This window comes from Schistocerca serialis, chromosome 5, assembly GCF_023864345.2.
Source record: "Schistocerca serialis cubense isolate TAMUIC-IGC-003099 chromosome 5, iqSchSeri2.2, whole genome shotgun sequence".
Taxonomy (NCBI): domain Eukaryota; kingdom Metazoa; phylum Arthropoda; class Insecta; order Orthoptera; family Acrididae; genus Schistocerca; species Schistocerca serialis.
In genome coordinates, this window is record NC_064642.1 from 312,454,561 (window position 1) to 312,477,859 (window position 23,299).

Below are 23,299 nucleotides of genomic sequence, written 5' to 3' on the forward strand. Positions count from 1 at the left end.
ACCTGGTGGAAGGACTCCACCAGCTGTCAGATACTTCCACCTACAAACCTTGCCATGGTGACTCCATTCCAGAAATCCAGCAGGATCTCCAGCCACTACTCAAATCAGGCCTATCCCAGAACCTCTCCCCAGAGTCCATCTCTCTACTCACCCCTACCACTCCCCGCACTCCTACCTTCTGCACACTTCCTAAAGCCCATAAACCTAACCACCCAGGACGCTCCATTGTGGCCAGTTACAGTGCCCCCACTGAGAGAATCTCTGCTCCCGTGGGCCAACACCTTCACCCTATCACCCGGAACCTACCCTCCTATAAAAGATACCAACCATTTCCTCCACCAACTCTCCACAGTTCCTGTCCCTTTATCACACAGTGCCCTGCTTGTCACTATTGATACCACCTCCCTGTACACTAACATTCCTAATGCCCATGGCCTTGCCGCTATTGAACACTACCTTTCCCAACACCCAACGGATTCCAAACCAACAACCTCCTTCCTAGTCACCATGACCAACTATATCCTCTCTCAAAATTAGTTCTCCTTTGAAGGCATTACCTACATATACATCCAGGGTACAGCTATGGGCACCTGCATGGAACCATCCTATGCCAAAAATATTCATGGGCGATCTAGAGGAATCTTTCCTACAAAATTCAGAATCCTAAACCCCTCACCTGGTTCAGATTCATTGATGACATCTTTGCCATCTGGATTGAAGGTGAGGACACCCTATCCACATTCCTCCAAGACTTCTACGAGTTCTCCCCCATTTGCTTCACCTGGTCCTACTCAACCCAACAAACCACCTTCCTAGATGATGACCTCCACCTCAGAGATGGCTACACCAGTACCACGGTCCATATCAAAGCTACTAACCACCAGCAATATCTCCACTTTGACATCTGCCACACGTTCCATACCAAGAAGTCCCTTCCGTACAGCATAGCCACCCATGGTCGTCATATCTGCAGTGACGAGCAGTCCCTCTCAAAATATACTGAGGGTCTCTCAGAAGCCTTCGCTGACCCTAGTTATCCTCCCAACCTTGTACAAAAGCAATTCTCCTGTGACTTACCCTTCCAGTCTCCCACCACCTCCCAAACTCCCACCATCTGGTCACAGAGGACCATTCCCCTCGTAACTCAGTACCACCTAGGACTGGAGCAACTGAATTACATTCACCACCAGGGTTTTGATTACCCCTCGTCGTGCCCTGAAATGAGAAATGTTGTGCGCACTATCCTTCCCACCCCTCCCACAGTGGTATTCCGCCATCCACCGAACCTACACAATATACTCATCCATCCTTTCACAACCCCTTCTCCCAATCCCTTACCTCGTGGCTCATATCCCTTTAATGAACCTAGATGCAAGACCTGTCCCATACATCCTCCCACCATCACCTACTTCTGCCCAGTCACTAACATCACCTATCCCATCAAAGGCAGGCCTACCCGTGAAACCAATCATGTAATCTACAAGCTAAGCTGCAACCACTGTGCTGAATTCTATGTAAACATGACAGCCAACAAGCTGTCTGTTCACGTGAATGGCCACCGACAAAATGTAGCCAAGAAACAAGTGGACCACCTGTTGCTGAACACACTGCCAAACATGATATCCTTCATTTCAATGACTACTTCACTGCCTCTGCCATGTGGATCATCCCCACCACCACCAGCATTTCTGAATTGCGCAGGTGGGAACTTTTCCTGCCATACATACTAGGTTCCCGTAACCTTCCGGGCCTCAACCTTTGTTAGTCACTGTCCTCATCCATCCAGCCCTTTCCCTGTTCCCATTCCAGCATTACACAGCTGTCATTCCACCACCCAATCTTTTTATTTCTCTCCTTTTCTGCTACTTCCCCCCCCCCCCACCGCCTCCTCACCTCTGCCCACCGTCTAACCTGCAGCACTTCACTGTCCACCACCCCCGTCATACCAGCTCTCCCCCTCCCCGCTCCAGCCTCCTCCTTACCCCAACCAGTCGCCACTCTCATCATGCACTAGTGCTGCTGCTCACAATGTGGTTTCAGTTGCCTGAGACTGCAGTCGTGTGTACGAGTTGCTTTGTGTGCTCAGGAAATGCCCTTTGCTTACAAGGTGATTTTTTTAAAGGTATTTCGTGATTTGGCAATATTGTTTCTTGTGCCATAGCTGCAAAGACAGATTTAAAATATCTTCAGTTATTATAAAGCAGCTATGGACAATTTGACAATTTTTTTCTGAAACTTCATTTCAAATTTTTTAGCTTTGTTTGTTTAACAACACGGTGTTCCACAGCTGGAACACTGTCTAGGAAGTTTTCAACCATTCCTTGTTACAAATTATTATTTTTTTCCTCCTTGTTTGTGTCACTTTCCACAGACAAGGTATTTCACAGTACAGTTGTATGTTTTTCGATATGGTCATTGGCCTAGTCCTTTAGTTATATTTGCAGTAACTAAGACTAGCTGTCTGAAAACCATTATCTCAGAAGTGGCAAATTTTGAGTAACAGCTACATTTCTCCTGTTTCCTATTTAAAATTTACTTCCTTCGGCAAAAAAAGCGGAGTTTGTAACTTGTCACCTCGCTAACATCCTAATGCACTTGCAGCTATGATAGAATCCTGAAACAGTGGTTTATTAAATTTTGAGTTCAGGACAAACGTTAATAAAAATTCACATTTTTGTTAAAAAAAAAAAAAGTATAATTTCTTAACTTATCTTGTCGCAAAGCCACACTAATTCTCACTTCAGCAGCTATTGAATACTTGAAAAATTACATCAGTCCATGACATAAGTCTACAGTTACTCGTATAATGTGGCAGTTAAAAAAAATTTCATATACTGATCATGTAGAAAAATACTCAAATATTTCCCTGCTATCATTTGCCAAAATCTCGTTTTGGTAACTCTGACCATTGTGCGGCATAAGGGACACTGTGAATATTTTATTCTCGCATTCTGTGGGTACAGTCTCAAGGTCAGGCCTCCACAAACACACAGGCGGGGACTGCAGGTATCAAAGAATCCACTGGAAATGTCCGTGGCTCGATGGGAAAATCCATTTTTTGTGTGGCATCTTGTCTTTGAAGGCCCACCAGCTTTTGATTGTTGCGGGATTGTTGTTTACAAACAGCTTTCTGTACTCAGTCATGTGCAAGTCTCGAATTTTCTAGTAGTATAGCATGGTAAAACCAAGCAAGGTGAAATTCAATGCTGAATTGCTGGAGGTTTGAGGGCATCAAAGCCCACAAGACACAGAATTCCAGACATATTGTGCAGTACGCAGGAAGTCCTCCGCTGTCAGCAACATGAAGAAGATGGCTGCAATCGGCCATGTAGATGGAGCTAAGCACTCCAAGCCAGTCATGGCAGTCAAGAAGACAGCAGACATTCATCTTTTTCATGAGTCCTTTGAAAGTGAAGTGCTATAGACTCTTAAAGGCTGCACAACATCGAACTGGCTTTAATGAGATTTTATTTTCAACGACTGCATTTTTTTTTTTTTTTTTTTTTTTTTTACGCCGCCACTTTGGTGATGTATTAGGCCATTAAAAATGTGTTCCAATAATGCTTTAAAACGGAAGGAGCACAGGAACATCGGGTGAGTTGGAAAACCTTGCCAACAGAGTGGCACTTAAAAGTGAGTGACAGACTTTGGCATTTTCGACATACCCTTGCACAGCTTGATTTATCCAACCCTTTTCTAATGTCAAGTTATGGTGTTGATTATGGAAACTTGCCCCTGGTTTTTAAGTGAAGAGGGAGCATTGGCAAAGTATGCCTTGCCGCCCTGCTTTCACAATATTTCTGTTCTTGCAGTCTGTGTAGACATGTGGGATGATTTCATTCATCCCTCCTTCATTGTGTGTGCGTTCTGAAACTGTACATACCCATTTATTGACAACCACTGTTCTCCTGCTAGTGCTGCAAATTCTCATGAGTTTGGTGGGAGACTCCCAGTTTTCAGCTTTTTCTCCCACCTCCTGATTATTCCATTATTTCTCCTGATTTTTAGCTAAGGATCATTAAACCTAAGACAGTTGTCTTGAAAACCCATCAGTTTGGTTTTTGGCCAATTGTGGAAAGTTCTTTGCTTATTAGTCTTTTTAGTTGATGTATTCAGAGTTTGTAGAAATCAGGAATTTGCGCACGACTTATCATGGATTGTACTTATTCCTCTTTCCTGTGCATGTTGTAGAAGTATACTCATATTGCTCAGTTTTGTGCCCTGTTTGGACTTGCATTTGTGTGTTGTCACTGTGCTGGTGTTTTTCCCACTAAATCAGGTGGTTTTGAGTACCTTTGTGGTGGTTAGTGGGAATTATGGAAGATTACAACCATATTAGGATGGATACACGGCAATATTACTCTTAAAAATCACTTTATCCATTCAACATACAGAAAATAGCACTGTTTAATTTATTAATGACTACCAGCTCTTGAATTTATACCCTGAAGAGCCAAAGAAACTGGTATACCAGCCTAACATCGTGTAGGGCCCCCGCGAGCACGCAGAAGTGCTGCAACACAACGTGGCATGAACTTTGCTAATGTCTGAAGTAGTGCTGGTGGAAATTGACACCATGAATTCTGCAGAGCTGTCCATAAATCCGTAAGAGTATGAGGGGACACTCAAAGAGTGTTCCTGAAGCCACTCGTAGCAATTCTGGATGTGTGGGGTGTCACATTGTCCTGCTGGAATTGACCAGATATGTCAGACTGCACAATGGACATGAATGGATGCAGGTGATTAAGACAGGATGCTGTCAGAGTCATATCTAGACGTATCAGGGGTCCCATATCACTCCAATTGCACATGCCACACACCAATACAGTGCCTCCACCAGCTTGAACAGTCCCCTGCTGACATGCAGGGTCCATGGATTCATGAGGTTATCTCCATACCCGTACATGTCCATCCACTTGATACAATTTGAAACGAGACTCATCTGACCAGGCAACATGCTTCCAGTCATCAACGGTCTGATGCCAGTGTTGATGGGCCCAGACGAGGCATAAAGCTTTGTGTTGTGCAGTCATCAAGGGTACAGGGGCCCTTCAGCTCTGAAAGTCCGTATCAGTGATTTTTCATTGAATGGCTCCTACTCTGACACTTGTTCATGGCCCATCATTGAAATCTGCAGCAATTTCCGGAAGGGTTGCACTTCAGTCTTCATTGGTCCTGTCCTTACTGGATTCCTGATATTCACGGTACACTCGTGAAACTGTCATACGGGAAAATCCTCACTTCATCGCTACCTCGGAGATGCTGTGTTCCATCGCATGTGCGCCAAATATAACACCATATTCAAACTCACTTAAATCTTGATAACTTGCCATTATAGCAGCAGAAACCGATCTAACAACTGCACCAGATACTTGTTGTCTTATATAGCCATTGCCAACCGCAGCACCGCATTCTGCCTGCCGACATATCTCTGTATTTGAATAAGCATGCCTATTCCAGTTTCTTTGGCGCTTCAGTGTATCACCTGAACATTTATAATACACATTATTGTGCCTTCATTCCTTTATTGCTATGCATTCTAGTATTAATAAATCTGCAGCTGCATAAATTGTGCATACCTATAGTGCCGACATTAATGTGGTGTTTTTTACACCACTGAATAATGTTTTGTCAGTAAATATGGGTAACGTAAATGCCCAGAAATGGCATGCTGAATTACTATGCAATAGATACTTTAGAAAGAATTTTTGGTGATGACACAAGAGCATCTTAAAAATTTTGTTGTTGTACTTTCTTAGCACTTTAGGCCGAGAAGCCACAGTGGCTTAATAAAAAAGAGAGAGAGAGGCAGATGCAGCACCCTAAACAAAAATACCTCTCAAAACTATGATAGAAGCTTTAGAAGTGAATCAAGCTGAGGGTAACCTTGCATTTTTTTCCCACTGTGCAATCTTACCCTGTGGCCACGTGAGTTAGTTGTACATGGGTAAATTCAATCAATCATGTTGCCAGAAAACTTCAAATACATAGAACAAAGCATAGTGCAGTTATAAAAAAATGTAGTAAGGCCCTATATTGTGGAAAATTTATGGCAAGATATCAGTGACAACTTGTATAACATTGTGATTGGTGAATCAACAAACACTAGTGTGACCAACTTTTTTTAGGAACGTAACAATGTATTACAGTGCTGCAACCAATGCAGTCATTTCAACAGTTTTGAAATCAACCGACCCCAAAACATTTTCATTGTTTTCTTGGAGCAATATTGCTACAATTTCCGTCCATTGCTATGTCAAAGAAAGATCATGACTAGCGTGCAATTCACACTCAAATGCCTGACAGAGAGTTCACTGTGCCATTTTCAGATTATTTCTTTACCATTCTGCCTCAAAATAGTGCACAGGAAAAATAAACATCTAAATCTTTTTGTTCATGCTCTGATTTATTTTATTAAGATGATGCTTTCCTCCTATGTAGGTGGGGGTCAACAAACTATTTCGGCATTCGGAAGAGAAAGCTGATGGTTGTACTTTTGGTAACTAGCTCTCATCACAACAAAAAAACACCTTTGTTTTCACGATTGCCACTCCAACTCTTGTGTCATTTCCACAACACTCTCTCCCCTGTATCGTGATAATGCAAAACAAGCTGCGCTTCTTTGGACTTTTTCGATGTTCTCCATTAGTCCTATTTGGTAAGGGTCCCATATCATTCAGCAGTACCATAGCAGAGGGCGGACAAATGTAATATAGGCAGTCTCCTTAATGGATTTGCTGCATCTTCTCAGAATACTGCTGACAAAGTGCAGTCTTTGGTTTGTCTTCCACGCATATCATCTACATGGTCTTTCCAATTAAAGTTGCTCATAATTGCAATTCGTAGGTATTTAGTTGAATTGACAGGCTTGAGATTCGTGCAATTTATCTTCTAACCAAAATTTGATTGATTTCTTTTAGTACTTATGTGGATGTGCTTTTCTTTATTTAGGTTCAGTTGCCAAGTTTTGCACCAAACAGGTATCTTGTCTTTCCTGATGTGACATTTGTATATAACATGGTGGATAAAGTGATGTTTCAAAGCACCGAGAAAATGTTAAGTTCGTTATGAATAAAAACAAATTGGAATTCGGTGTTTACATCATTTACAATTTGCCAATTAATTGCATTGACCATGTAAGTGACCTGTTGCAGAAAACATTACTGGGTAGCAATATAACAAAAAACATAAAGCTCTGCAAGAACATAAACTGTTGCATTCATGGGAGAAGTGGTCAAAAAATTTCCCAACCTAGTACTGCAGTTGAGCACCGCTACAGCTAAAGGTTATAGAATTGGCACTTTAGTTAGTTCCAGTGTTTTTATTTGTATTTTTATAGCCATTATATGGCTTTTCGACGACACAGGAAAATACATCAGTTGTCTCAGGACTAAACTGATAATGAGCTGTGATTTTTGATCATTTGTTCCTCCTGATTTTTAAACTGCATCTTTCGATTTTGGGATTTTAAAGGTTGGCAGGTATGAAGTATCATAAGGGTCATGTCATTGTCTTATTTGGATATTTGATTGTTTCCAGGCCGCAAGTGCTTCCAGATCATGCTCCCTGTCATCTGGGAAGATAACTGGATGTAATGCAGATGCTCCCTTGACACTTGGTAAGATCGCAGTGACTGGTGAATCGGGAAGCTCACAGTTGATGGTTGGTTTGTCGAACTCCCAGCTATTGCTGCCTGGTGTCATCTCCACCATTGCCACTAACACTGCATCGGCTACCAGTCATATTTCAAAGTGCCTGATTCAGGATGATGTCACAAGGGTGGAAATATTATGGACTTTGCAGGTTGTCAAAAACCATGTCACTCTCTCTGCTACATGAAAGCAGACTGCTTTGTTTTCAATCATCTTCCCTAACGATGATGTAACTAGTAAGATGCAGTCTGCGTGGATCAAGTGGAAATATTATGGACTTTGCAGGTTGTCAAAACCCATGTCACTCTCTCTGCTACATGAAAGCAGACTGCTTTGTTTTCAATCATCTTCCCTAACGATAATGTAACTAGTAAGATGCAGTCTGCGTGGATCAAGACATCATACAGTATTGTTCATGGGTTAGCTCTGCACTTTAGGAAACACATTCTTTAAGATCTTGAAGGAGACCTTCGTTTTGTAATTTTATTTAATGAGAGCCTTGCACTACTTTTCATCCAGTTTTAGGTCATGCCACTGCTAGTGATATGTTGGATAGTTTTAAGATAGAAACTTCTGATCTGAATCTTGCCAACATACTTCATATATCAAACGATGGGCCTAATGTCAGTTGGGCATACTTATTGGATTTGTGTCTTGATCAGAAGAGTATTCATGGGGACAGTGCATCAACTTTTATATGTGTGGTATCTTGTGGTCTTCATTCAATTCATCAGAGCTTCAAGAATGCGGCCTTAAAAACTAACTGGGCAGTTGTATCCCTTGAGAGACTGATTTATAATGTGTTGAACAATGTACCTGCAAAAAGAGCTGATTGTAAAAATTTATTAAACCTAAAAATCTGCCCTTCTCTAAAAAATTTTATTCTGCGGGCTGGCTGGAAAATGAGCATGTGGCTGACCGGAATGTAAAAATCATTCCCTTTCTAAGGACTTATGCGGACAAAGTAAAGGAGCACAAGATTAAACTAGATACTTAAAGCTGGCAAATGATGTTCAAGTACCTCCAAGACCCTCTGCTGCTGGCTAAAATATTTCTTTTGGGCTAAGTCACAGTCTTTTTGAGGGAATTCCAATGTGTGGCCTCCATGGAACCTTTCCTCTACAATGCTATGCCATCTGTACTTACTGATGTGATGTCCTTAGTTGTTAAGGATGAAGTAATATCTGCCGCAAAATCAGTGTGTGATATAAAACTTGATAGTAACACTGGTCTTATCCCTGAAATAGACATAAACTGAGGTCACGCTGTACGGTTTGACCTCAGAAAAGCAAAAGTGCCTGCCAAAGATATTTGAACTTTCAGGACTGAATGCAGGGACTTTCTGATCAAAATGTGCTTAAAACTCCTTCTAAAGTCACCTTTGAAGTACAGCATTTGTACACGAAGAGCCGAAAAAACTGGTATACCTGCCGAATATCGTGTAGGGCTCCCATGAGCAAGCAGAAGTTCCGCATGGACTTGACTGTCTGAAGTAGTCCTGGAAGGAACTGCTACCATGAATCCTGAAAGGTTGTCCATAAATCCGTGAGAGTATGAGAGGTTGGAGATCTCTTCTGAACATCACATTGCAAGCCCCAGATATCCTCAATAATGTTCATGTCTGGGGAGTTTGGTGGCCAACGGAAGTGTTCCTGGTGCTACTCTGTAACAATTCTGGACGTGTAGGATGTCGCATTGTCCTGCTGGAATTGCCCAAGTAAATCGGAATGCACAATGTACGTGAATGGAAGTAGGTGATTAGACAGGATGCTGTCAGAGTAGTATCAAGACGTATCAGGGGTCCCATATCTCTCCAACTGCACACACCCCACACCATTATAGAGTGACTCATCTGACCAGGCAACATGTTTCCAGCCATCAACAGTCCAATGTCGGTGTTGATGGGTCCAGGAGAGATGTGAAGCTTTGTGTCGCATAGTCATCAAGGGTACATGAGTGGGCCTTCAGCTCAGAAAGCCTATATTGATGATGTTGCGTTGAATGGTTCACATGCTGACACTTGTTGATGGCCCAGCACTGAAATTTTTATTTTATTTTATTTTCACGTCAAGTTCCATATGACCAAATTGAGGAGCAAATATCCAAGGTCATGGAACGTGTCAGTACATGAAATTACAACATAAAAGTAATAACAGATAAAAATAAATGTTCATGAACCTGAAAAAAGTCAGTCCTTAAGTTTAAGTAAACACTATCAGCAATACAATGAGAATCAACTTAATTTTTCAAGGAACTCCTCGACAGAATAGGAGGAGTGACCCATGAGGAAACTCTTCAGTTTCAATTTGAAAGCACGTGGATTACTGTTAAGATTTTTGAATTTGAGTGGCAGCTTATTGAAAATGGATGCAGCAGTATACTGCACACCTTTTTGCACAATTACCAAGTGCAGGTTTGATTTCTGCCGAGTAATAACCGCGTGAAAGCTGCTTATTTTTGGGAATAAACTAATATTGGTAACAAGAAACAATAATAAGGAATATACATATTGAGAGGCCTATGTCAAAATACCCAAACTCGTGAATAGAGATCGACAAGAGGTTCGTGAACTCATACCACGTATTGCCCAAACCGCCTGTTTCCGAGCCAAAAATATCCTTGTAGAATAGGAAGAGTTACCCCAAAATATAATACCATATGACATAAGCGAATGAAAATAAGCAAAGTAGACTAATTTTCATGTCGAAGTATCACTCACCTCTGATACCGTTCGAATAGTAAAAATGGCAGTATTAAGTCTTTGAAAAGATCCAGAATGTGGGCTTTCCACGACAGCTTACTATCTATCTGAACACCTAGAAATTTGAACTCTTCAGTTTCACTAATCATATGCCCGTTCTGTGAAATTAAAACATCAGGTTTTGTTGAATTGTGTGCTCGAAACTATAAAAACTGAGTCTTACTGTGATTTAATGTTAGTTTATTTTCCACAAGCCATGAACTGAGGTCATGTACTGCACTATTTGAAATGGAGCCAGTGTTGCACACAACATCCTTTAATACCAAGCTAGTGTCATCAGCAAACAGAAATATTTTAGAATTACCCATAATACACTGTGAATAATGACCTTTTGCTGCCTGTTACTAAAGTAAGAGATGAACCAATTGTGAGCTGCTCCCCATATTTCGTAATGGTCCAACTTCTGGAGCAATATTTTGTGATCAAAACAGTCAAATGCCTTAGTTAAATCAAAAAATACGCCAAGCATTCGAAACTTTTTGTTTAGCCCATCCAGTACCTCACAGAGAAAAGAGAATATAGCATTTTCAGTTGTTAAACGACTTCTAAAGCCGAACTGTACATTTGATAGCAAATCATATGATATAAAATGATCAATTATCCTTACATACACAGTCTTTTCAATAACTTTTGCAAACACTGATGGCATAGAAATAGGTCTAAAATTATCTTCATTGTCCCTTGCTCCCGTTTTATGAAGTGGCTTTACCGCTGAGTACTTTAATCGCTCAGGAAACTCACCATTCCTAAAGGAAAAATCACAAATATGGCTAAATACAGGGCTAACATGTGCAGCACAGTACTTTAATATTCTGGTAGACACCATCATAACCATGAGAGTCCTTAGTCTTCAGAGATTTAATTATTGACTCAATCTCCATCTTGTCTGTATCACAGAGTATTTCAGGCATCAATCTCAGAAGGCATTTGCCAAGAGAGTTGTATAATTTTCTGCAGAAACTAAATTTTTATTTAATTCACCAGCAATGCTCAGAAAATTATTGTTAAATACTGTACATATATCTGATTTATTAGTAACAGAAATATTTTTACTGCGAATTGACTTTATATCGTTGACCTTGTGCTGCTGACCAGACACTTCCTTCACAACTGACCATATGGTTTTAATTGTATCCTGTGAAGTAGCTATTCTATTTGCATACCACATGCTCTTTGCCTTCCTAATAACATTTTTAAGCACCTTACAATACTGTTTGTAATGGGCTACTGTAGCTTGATTGTGACTACTTCTAACATTTTGATATAATTCCCCCTTTGTTCTACATGATATCTTTATCCCACTAGTCAGCCACCCGGGCTGCCCATTACTGCTAGTACCCCGTTTAGAATGTTCTAATGGAAAGCAACTCTCAAAGAGCAAGAGAAATGCATTAAGGAAAGCATTGTATTAATCATCTATGTTATCGGCACTATAAACATCCTGCCACTCTTGTTCCTTCACAAGTTTTAAAAAAACTCTCTATTGCTGTTGGATTAACTTTCCTACATAGTTTGTAATTAAATATGACATTGGTTTGAGTACAAAAGCATTTTAGTGTTAAAATTTGTGCATCATGGTTTGAAAGGGCATTCACACTTTTACCAACAGAATGCCTATCTAGTAATGAAGAATGAATGAAAATATTGTCTATAACTGTGCTACTGTTCCCCTGCACCCTAGTTGGAAAAAACACAGTCTGCATCAGATCATATGATTTTAGGAGATCTACCATCATCCTTTTTCTTGCACAATCACATACAAAATTAATATTGAAATCTGCAGCAATTTGCAGAAGGGTTGCACTTCAGTCTTCATTGGTCCCATTCTTACCGGATTCCTGATATTCATGATACACTCGTGAAATGGTCATACGGGGAAATCCCCACTTCATTGCTACCTCTGAGATGCTGTGTCCCATCGTTCGTGCTCCAGCTATAACACCACATTCAAATTCACTTAAATCTTGATAACCTACCATTGTAGGAGCAGTAACCATTCTAACAACTGCACCAGACACTTGTTTTACAGAGGTGTTGCCGAACGCAATGCTGTATTCTGCCTATTTACATATCTCTGTATTTGAATATGATTGCCTATGATTGGGCGCTTCAGTGTAGATACATGAGTTTTGTGATCCAGTTGTGATAAATAAAAGCCCAAGAATTAGTAAGGCTAGAATCTTGAATGCCTTGCAGAAATTCTCTTCACAGAATTTGATCAGTGCTAAGGACTGTGATAAAGTTGAGAAAGAATTCGTGCAATTTGATGGTGGCACCACCTGTCAGCATTTCTATAGCTTTTATCAAAAGGTTGTCATTCTTAGCCATGGCCACATGTTTGTTGAGCAAGGTTTTACCATTAGTAAAGAGTCTATGATTTTTCCTTCGTTGACTAAGTCACTGGTAGCCATATGTCAAGTATACGCTGGCCTGAAATTAGCTGGCAGGGTTTTAAGATTGGTGTTAACGAGAGAGTGATTCTGGACTATCGCAATGCTTGAGATCGGTACAATCAGGCTTTAAAGCAGAAGCAATGTGAAGAAAATGAAGCCATGCAAGATAGGTGGAATAGGTCCATCACCCAGCAAGTTAAAGAACTGCAGGTCAAAAAGCTATGGATACTGGTTGAAATGGCTACTGTACTGAGTGGAATTGATGAAGAGATCGCATCTCACACAAAGGACTTTTGACTGGCTTTCATTGACTGATTTGAATTGTTTATTTGAGAAAATAAATTATTATTTGGCAAAGAAAAGTCACTAAACATACACCAGAGCTGTTCTTACTTTTTAAAAATATTTATGTTACATTATACAACATATTTATTTTATGATTGTCTGGTCTGATGTGTTATCTTGCCCTGAAAGTTCACAAATCCTGTATGGTAGGATGAAGGTGTTACTACAGTATGAACATAATGAATAAGGTGAATGAAAATATCCATGTTTGATGTTCAGTTTTCCAAAATTGTCAAGACATGAATACATTTTTTGTCCATTTTTTCCAAACACCCCTGCAATATTTAGTGGCATAATCTTAACTGTAGCAGGCAGCCCATAACAATCCAGCTAATTTAGCAAATTAATGGTCAGGCAGCATAAGTGCCAGGTATAGACTGCACACTAAGAAAAGAAAATTCATAAAGAAATTAGTTATACAAAATGTGTGATACAAACTGATTGCCAAAATGTATTTCATGCCAGGTGTCATAAAATGCCTTTTCCATCACACTTGTGAAGGGGCCTCGCAACCATTGTATGGATGAACCTCTTACTTCACAGCCTTTTCAGCTTTCCAAATCCAATTGGAGTTCTACGCAAGAGTGCAGGTTTGTGCCCTGACCCAACAGACACTTTTTAATCTGTGAGAAGAGTGCATGAGAACCCATAATCGTCTGTGGAAAGAAAGGTGTATTCTGAAGAATAGTTTTTGATGTCTTCTCTGCTGCAATATTTTTCCTCAATCATTGTTCGAAAAATGACGTATCGTTTGAGACAAAACTTAAAAAAGAAGGTAGTAGTAAATCAATATTTTTAATGTACAAGTGAATTGCCATTTCCAGCAATGAGTTACAATGATGTATAATTATGAGAATCATTGTTAAAAATTCTTATTTTCTTGTTTAACGACTTTTCAGACACATTGTGTATGATGTTGGGCAGGTAAACATTCAGTATTTACGGAAATTAACTTCAAGTACAATTTTTAAAATTTCCTACACCAGCACGTGAAAAAATATGTGATAACTGACTTACACAAAGAATGAAGATCTTATTATAGTATTTTATCACTTGTATATAGTTGTTGCATTTGCCTAATCCTCCAGTCCCAGGTGGTAATTATTGGGACTGCAGCTATGTAAAAATACACACTGTGTCATTACAACTGATTATAATGCCGGAATCCTTTTGACACTGCTCATTTTATACATGCAGTGTGTTTTCTCACAGCGTAAAATTTGTTTGAATTTTACACAAAAGGACGAAGTGTCACCTAATTTGCTGAAAATTACGTAATTTTCACATATTGTAATACCTAATGAAAGGGCAAAACTTATGTTTAGTTTTCATTTCATCATAAAATTGTCAGCACTTCAGATATAAAAGCAGTTTTGACAAACTTCAAATTTGTTTTTCATTTTAATCTGATGAACAGTTTTCTGTTCATATTAAATTCTTGCACTGTGATTCAAACAATTTGTATGATTTGACACCATCACATACGTTTAAAAGGTTTGATTCCATGGAAAATATGTTTTATGTCTTAACAGCGCTGACAGAAGCTATCACTTGGTGTTAGTATAAACACTTTAAAATCAAACTGTTCAGCCTAATGTTCGAGATTTTGAAGTGATAAATTGTAATTAAATATTGGGTTCTGATATAAAAGTTTCTTTTAAATTATGAGTTTTTAATATGTCACTTTAATAGCTATTAAATGAAAAACTATTTTAGCCAAGTAAAATTTTCTGTGCACACTTTAATTCTTTGCTTTGATAAATTTGTGTTTTTAAGGATCCATTAATAGACACACAGACAAGTGTTAATATTTGTTCTTCATTTGAAGAGGACTGAAATTTTTGTAGAGTTTTTATCTCAGTGTTTTACAATATAAGGTTCACCATCTGTATATTTAAAAATTGAATAAAGCAACTAAAAAAGTCAGCTAACAGTAACAGAAGAAAAGTTCTTGAACAAAATGTTGTCGTCTAACTTTTTTCTAATTTAGTGGCCGCAACTACAGGACTGCTGGGAATTCAAAGTTAGAGTTAACTCACTAATAAAAACAGAAATTCTTCATCTAAAAATGGCTCTTATTTACACAACACGTTTAATAACACGTTTAGAAATTCAGAAGTCCCTACACTTTTTTTTTTTTTTAAACTTAAAGCCTTACTTACCTTTGAGATCTCAAAATTTGTCACCTGGGGAAACTTTTGGCAACCCTGTATCTACACAAGTAGAACAACACATTGTTGCCAGATCGCGTAGAGTGTTGTCCGTCTCGCATATCCTTTCCAATTACCATGAATCAAATCGTTGAATGTACATATAGATAATGTCCTCATACAGTATTAAGAGATTATGTATGTTGTCAGTCAGATGCCAGCACTAACTAATCATTTACATTCCATTAATGACAGAGTTCCATTGTAATTTTAGTTTTATGTCACTTATTTAGTTATTGATAACTGACAATGTAGCCCTCCTGCACTCACAGTTGCTAAGTGGGCAACTGTGAATTATGTGAACAGCCCTGTGGGTATCAAATTTCATGACCTTATGATTTCCATTATGTTGATGCAATTTTGGACTGTGCAATCTGTGATGATGGATCTCCTTTGGGTATGGGACTAAATCTCACATGCAGTTCCACAAGTAAAACTGTGAATTAACCTATTGACAAGACTGCATGTTTCACATGGAAGTTGTACTGAGGTGGAGGTTGTATAATTTATCATTAGTTGCTGTTTTTTCTTGACAGTCACGCAACACTTGGCTTTAACATAACATGATAGATTCTTCATTCAAAAGTCATGGATCTGTTTCCTTGTTAAGATATGATGGGGATTGTGGGCTTTGTATATGTAGCTGATCTCCAGGAAAAGCTCTTGGTATCACTGTCATGTTGACTGGAAGCTCCATTCTGATTGACTCCCACCTGTTGATTGAAGTTTTTATAACACAGCGTTTCGCACACTTTTGCGCATTTTGATCAGTAGAGATTTGCATTTTTGCTTAACATCTGTGAGTTCTAGGCCACCCTTTTTGGCAGTGTCATAATGCACTTCTAATAATCCATCATCATACTCATTGTTGTGCTGTGGAAACAGGCCCTGGAAGGATCTCCACCAAGTAACTCGGCTGTCTTTTGACTGAGATTTTTGGTTGTTTGCACTCTTCTTAACAACCTAATTTGCCTGTTGCAGTACAATCAGATGTTACCTCTAATTTTGCGTAGCATGACTGTCAGGTATTGCCTCCAGATATATGCTGAGAGATTTGTGGCAGCTGCCATGTTGATTCATTATAATGTTGTGTGTCTCTGATGCCATTACCGATGTTCTTTCGTTTAGCATCCATTGCCACAGTAATATCATTGATCATCTGACAATGATACAGTAATATATCAGCCACTGGCGTACACTGTGCAACATTTCCTGACATTTCTGATGGTCACATTGGTTGTTGCAGCCATGATGTTTGTTAAAATGGGCTGTGCAGTGATGGTGTTCAACACAGTTCAAAGTGGGCATTCTCATTGAAATGAATGCTCAGTTATAAGAAGCCTGCTCAAATGTCCATTGATCAGGACCTGTGATTAACCTCTTCATTTAATAAATTTTCTGTAGAAGAGGGTACAAAAACTTCCAATTTTTTAAAACTTTACTATGAATATAAGTTACCCAAACAGTAGTTTGAATAATTATTGACTTAAAACATAATTTTAAAAAGAATAATTGACTTAAAACTTAATTTAAAAAAATATTGAAATATGCTATATTAAAACCCCAAGTACACTCACTGCTTTAAAAAATAACTCCACATAGAATAAAATGTCTTAGGACAAAATATTTTTGTTGAGTCTCTTTAGAAGCTGCTTGTAGTGCTTCTCATAAACAACAAAAATTACAATACATTTTCAGATAACATTCATCTTCAGATGTTTGTGACCGTTGAAAGGCTTTGAAGCATGGTACAATATGCAGAGCTACATCACAATCTTCACACATACATCACAGTTCCCTCCTATTTTTTTTCCCCCTTTCACATCCCAAACTCAGCTCCACATCCTACACTTTCTGGTAGGATTCTCCTTCTCTGCAGTAGGTGGAATGAACAGTGGGAGCTAATTAGGTGAATAGGATTGGTGGTAGGGGATGGATGACCAGCTACTTTTGAAGAGAATTCCTTCCTGTGATATTCGGCTGTTATCTTCTGAATCACTGCCACACAAAAATCGAACATTCTTTGTTCCTGCAGGTTTTTTGTACAAGCTGAATGAACTCCAAGGAGCCGTTTCTAGTACATTAAACAATTAAAAAAAAAAAAAAAATTCCCCTCTTTCCCAAGCTACTGGATTGTCCGAAATATGCTGGTGAACTTTATTCATTTCTTTAGATTAGATTAGTACTTGTTCCATAGATCATGAATACGACATTTCGTAATGATGTGGAACGTGTCAGGTTTTTTTGTGAGGGTAAGAGAAATTACCCACTTACTATATCCAAAAATTCATCTAATGAGTAGGAGTTGCCATTAAGAAATTCTTTTAATTTCCTTTTAAATGCTATATGGCTATCTGTCAGACTTTTGATACTAATAGGTAAGTGACCAAAGACTTTTGTGGCAGCATAATTTACCCCCTTCTGAGCCAAAGTTAGATTTAACCTTGAGTAGTGAAGATTATCCTTTCTCCTAGTGTTGTAGCCATGTACACTGCTATTACTTTTGAATTCGTTTGGATGTTAATAACAAATTTCATAAGTGAATACATATATTGTGAGCCTACAGTGAAGATCTCTAGCTCTTTAAATAAGTGTCTGCAGGATGATCTTGGATGAGCTCTAGCAATTATTCTGATTACACGCTTTTGTGCAATGAACACACTTTTACTCAATGATGAGTTACCCAAGAATATGACGCCATACGAAAGCAGAGAATGAAACTAGACATGGTAAGCTAATTTACTGAGGTGTGTATCGCCAAAATTTGCAATGACCCTAATGGCATAAGTTGCTGAACTCAAACGTTTCAGCAGATCTTCAGTGTGTTTTTTTCAGTTAAACCCCTCATCAATGCATACACCTAGAAATTTTGAATATTCTACCTTAGCTACTGATTTCTGATCGAAGTCTATATTTATTAATGGTGTCGTTCCATTTACTGTGTGGAACTGTATATACTGTGTTTTGTCACAGTTTAATGAGAGCCCATTTACAGAGAACCACTTAATGATTTTCTGAAAAACATCGTTTACAATTTCACTAGTTAATTCTTGTCTGTTGGGTGTGATAACTATACTTGTATCATCGGCAAAAAGTACCAGCTTTGCATCTTCGTGAATATAGAATGGCAAGTCATTAATATATATTATTAAGAACAGCAGAGGACCCAAGACCGAACCTTGCAGCACCCCATTCTTGACTGTTCCCCAGTTTGAGAAATCACCAGTTTTTTGCATATTATGTGAACTGCACTCTTCCAGTTAGGTATGATTTAAACCATTTAAGCACAATCCCACTCATACCAGAGTTCTTGAGCTTATCTAGAAGTATTCCATGATTTACACAATCAAAAGCCTTTGACAGATCACAAAAAATCCCAAGGGTGACTTCTGGTTACTCAGAGCAATTAATATTTCATTGGTGAAAGTATAAATAGCATTTTCCGTTGAAAAACCCTTCTGGAAACCAAACTGACATTTTGTTAAAACTTTATTTTTACAAAGGTGTGAAGCTATTCTCCCACAGTATCATTACATGATATGACTACTGCTGGTTTTATTATCTGTTTGAACCTTATATTTACATTTTGCACTTCTGTATTGTGGGCAGTACTCAAAATAGACATATCACACTTGTCTTTCCCTCTCACTGCTGTAACTTTATCCATCTGAAATGCAACAGTATCTCCCTTCTACTTCTTACTGCAATAGTTTGGTGGCGTATATCTTCTAGAAGGCTGCACAGCGCCATATATTTCAGTTTTCCTAGCATTAAGGAGATGTGCTAGTTGATGAGAGGTGTACAAATTATCAACTTTAAGGCAGCAGCCTTTGTTGAGAAGGGATTTCATTAGGATCAACACTATTTGAGATAACAGGGATAGATCTTTATATTCATCATAAAATGTTGTGCCCTTACCTGTAAATACAACTATAGGCCCTACATAGACAGACTTGGGCTCACACAACATGTATGTCTATACTACAAATTTTGCTTCCTTTAGTGGCGACATTGAACCCAACCTAATCTCCCTTTATGTAACATAAGGCTCTCATCTATGGTGACATCCCTCTCAGGAGTACAAACAATTATGAATGTCATATAGAGATGTTCTAAAATGGGCCAGATATTGTGTAGCATTGCCTGTGGATGGCTAGCAAGGTCGTGCTTTGAGTTGTCTGAAAAATGAAGGCCTTTCCTTAGCATCAAAAATCATTTGTAGCTTTGTAACTGGTGAAATACTGGAGTTGCAAGTAGTGGATGTTTAGACCAATACAACTGCTAGCTTGATTTCTTTATAACACTTTGTAACAGTAGCATACTAAGAAGATCGTTATTTCATCACTGTTTGTGTACTTCCAACCAGAATGTTCTTTTCCCTAGCACATCTAATAGTCTCAGTCACTACAATATTTACTAACTTGTCATCAATTATTTTAGACCAATGAACTCACTGTTTGGTCCCCTCCTCCAGATCAACATCAATTATTTTACTTACATATTCCATTATATTTGAAGTGTCATTTTGTGTGAAGTCTGAATGCGTTCCAGTATATGGAAATCTTGGAGGTGTGGGAGGCAATTGTGCAGTCATGTCTATTTCATACTACGTTTCGGATGCTGGAAAAACTAACATTGCTAACTCTTCATCGCTGTCTGTAACAAAAAAATTAAGGGAAAAACCAGGCAGATTGTAATGTCTTTACACAATGTGAGCACGTGGCAACTAGAACCTCTCCCCTTCTAACTTTGACTGCAGCTGGTCAACTGATCATGTGAAGAATCTGTGAAACCAAACAAAGCAGCATTGTTGTTCTCTGTTGTGGTCACATTTGCAACTAACTCAACGCAAAGATTTTCTCTGGAGATTTAAATTTTTAAACAGAGTATTGTCAAGATAGACAAGTATTCTCAGACTTTTAATTTTTTATAAAGATTAAAATCCTGAGTATTCTCGGGATTTCCAGTTAAAGGGGTTAAACATCTCTAGTAAGCCCTACAATTAGTTTCATTAAACATGTACCACATCCCATTTTCTGCATTGTTCTGGAGATATATTCGTGACTGATGAGGTAATGTATCTTCTCAAAGTCTAAAAATAATAGGATACTACAACCGCTGCTTTGTGGAAAGATGCTAATTATGTCATTGAGGTCATAGTTGGCAGATATGCTTTGGTCAGATATGATACTGTATTGATGTGTGTCTAAGTTGTTCTTTAGAACTAGCTGCATCCATTCAACATTTAACCACCCTAGGTATTGTGTTGTGGTCAACATTTAACAGCGTGATGAGCCTCAGTTTATTAATATTCTTGGTGTTGCACTTCTTACGTAGAGTCACGATGCTATCCTGGAATGCGATAGGTGAATGTTCAGCATCCCATAACTTGTTTCCCCTTTGCAACCTTGTGAGTCCCAAAAGGCCCCAGTAATATTCATAGAGTTCTGTGGGGAACCTCATCCAGTCCTTTTTTGGCTTTGTTAACAGATTCTTTTACATCATCTTCAGTGAAGTGTTCATCAAGGCTCATTGTGCATTTGGCGGACAGTCTTTTCAATCACCCTGTCACAAAAATGTTGGTAAACTCCTGTTTACAGTAGAGACTGCTGTAATAGCCCTGTATGTGGGGTATGATATCAAGCTTATTTATTATTTTGTTTACTTTGACCGTGACATTGTTCACAAAAGTCTCAATCTGGTACCTGGCCATGGTGTCCATTTCCTCAAAGTTTGTAAGTTCTGGTACGATTATACTAACTTGGTCTCCATTTTTTGCTGGCATGCAGATTGCTGCTGCAAGAAATCCCACACACATTAATAATACTACTCTGTTATTTTTTCTGCCAGATGGTTTTTTGCCTGGTGTCATGTATGACTGAATTCCTTATTTTAGATTTAGCTAGGCATGTTCACCATTTCTGAACACTGCTGTAGCAACCTTTCAATGCAAGACCTGATGCCAGACTAGCATGATTTCTTCATCTAGTTGGTTATCCTGTAAGATGACTGATGAGATCTTGCAAAAATCCTCTGCTGCAATAAAATTTGCCGGTTGGATGTTTATATAGGTCTGACAGGCACGATGATCAGAGAGAATGACAAGGGTGATATCATGATTCATTAAATACTCTCAGGGGCCTTGTGAGACATAGAATTCAACTTGCTCAAGTATAAACCAAGCACTCACCATGAAGTTTTGTCACATTTTATGCATGTGGACGCCTTGGACAAGGTGTTTGAGCTCTTTGTCATTTTTGCAAAATGATGATGTTTTGTAAAGTGTATTGGTTCCAACAGAATAGAGGCACTGGCAATCAAAACTCAGTTAACATGGCATGGTAGTCCCCTGCCACTCAAGGGATACATTATTCTGTAGAACTGATATGTTGACTCAATAACATTGTAATTCCTGTTGACCCCTCTTTGTTAATATTACTGATCTTACTATCTCCTCCTACAGCGAAATGATGACATTTGTGCCATAGATGAAATCTGTCAGAGCTCACAGTTTTACAATGATTGTATCTCACTTATGATTAATGATGTAACACTGAAATTTGTGGTGAAGCTATGGCTTTATAAAATACACTACCTGACAAAAAAAAAGTGAAGCACTAATAAGGAAACAAAATGAAACTGCACAGGTTGAGAGGGTATGTGATGCTCTTTCAGTGATTACAAAATCAGTCAAATTTACATATAACTTGGCAGCATAAGCCTTCTTATCAGTATGGTACTGCACCCACTCTGGCCTGAATGTATGCACTGATTCGACAGGCGATGCTGTCAAAGACGTCGTATTGTCTCCTTACGCAAAATGGCCCACAACAGTTGTAACTTGGAAAGGGACATCCTCCCATAGCAATACTCTTCCTCAACAGTAGTAGTCGATACTAGAAATATTTTTCAAATTTTGGACAGGTTAATATTATCTCAGCTGTTTTTCTGAAAAATTCCATATAATTTTATTCACAATACGTTATATTTCAAGCTACACTTTATGAAAAGGAATTACTTTATTTTCTTGTTACAATCGATACGTACTAGCTCTGAATGTACAGTTAAAGTTGTTTTTCCTAGAAATATTAAAAAATTGTGAAACACTTCACACACTTAAAATTTCTATTATTAATTACACAATCTAGTACTATTTGTTATGTTTATTTCTGGATTCGTTTATAAAATTATAATCTAAACAAATAGAAATGCATTTGTCAAGAAAAATTGTAAACCCTCTGGAATATTGTTATTATTGCAGAAGGAAAAAATAGTAAGCATGCCACTTGTTTTTATTTATTCGTTCGGCATATACAAGGCAAATATTACAGTGTCATTACAATCCACCAGGAAATTACAACACTACACAATGCTACTTATAGTTTTGAGCCAATCTATGGCTAGGTCAGGCAGGAAATGTATGTCCTTCAGTTCACCACTATATCATACCACTTCACACACCAGTAGGTGGTCCATTGTCTGGATTTCACCACATTCACACACGGGACTCTCCGCAAGTCCCCACTTATTCATTAGATGTTTGCATCTTCCCACACTTGTTCTAAGGCGATTTAAGGCAACCCAGAGCTTCCGAGGGAGATCAAAACCATTTATCTTCTTGCTGGGGTCATCGATAAGCTTTTGGTTCTTGTGTGTCCCTTTGCGCCATGATTCCCCCCAGGCTAGCTTTGGGTCGAAGTCCTGTAATTCCCTGCCAATCTTCCAAAAGGGGGACCTAGATTTTAGCCTGTTGATGGGTGATAAGTCTTGGTGTATAGGGAGTTCTGGATTGTGTACGTTCTTCCTATATATTCTTGAGGTCGCCATGGAGCGCCTTATATCAGGGGGTTCTATGTTCCGCAAGGACTGGGAGCCAGTCACATGGGGTAGCCTAAGATAATTCTCATCGTCTCTTTCAATTGGGTGTCTACTTTATTT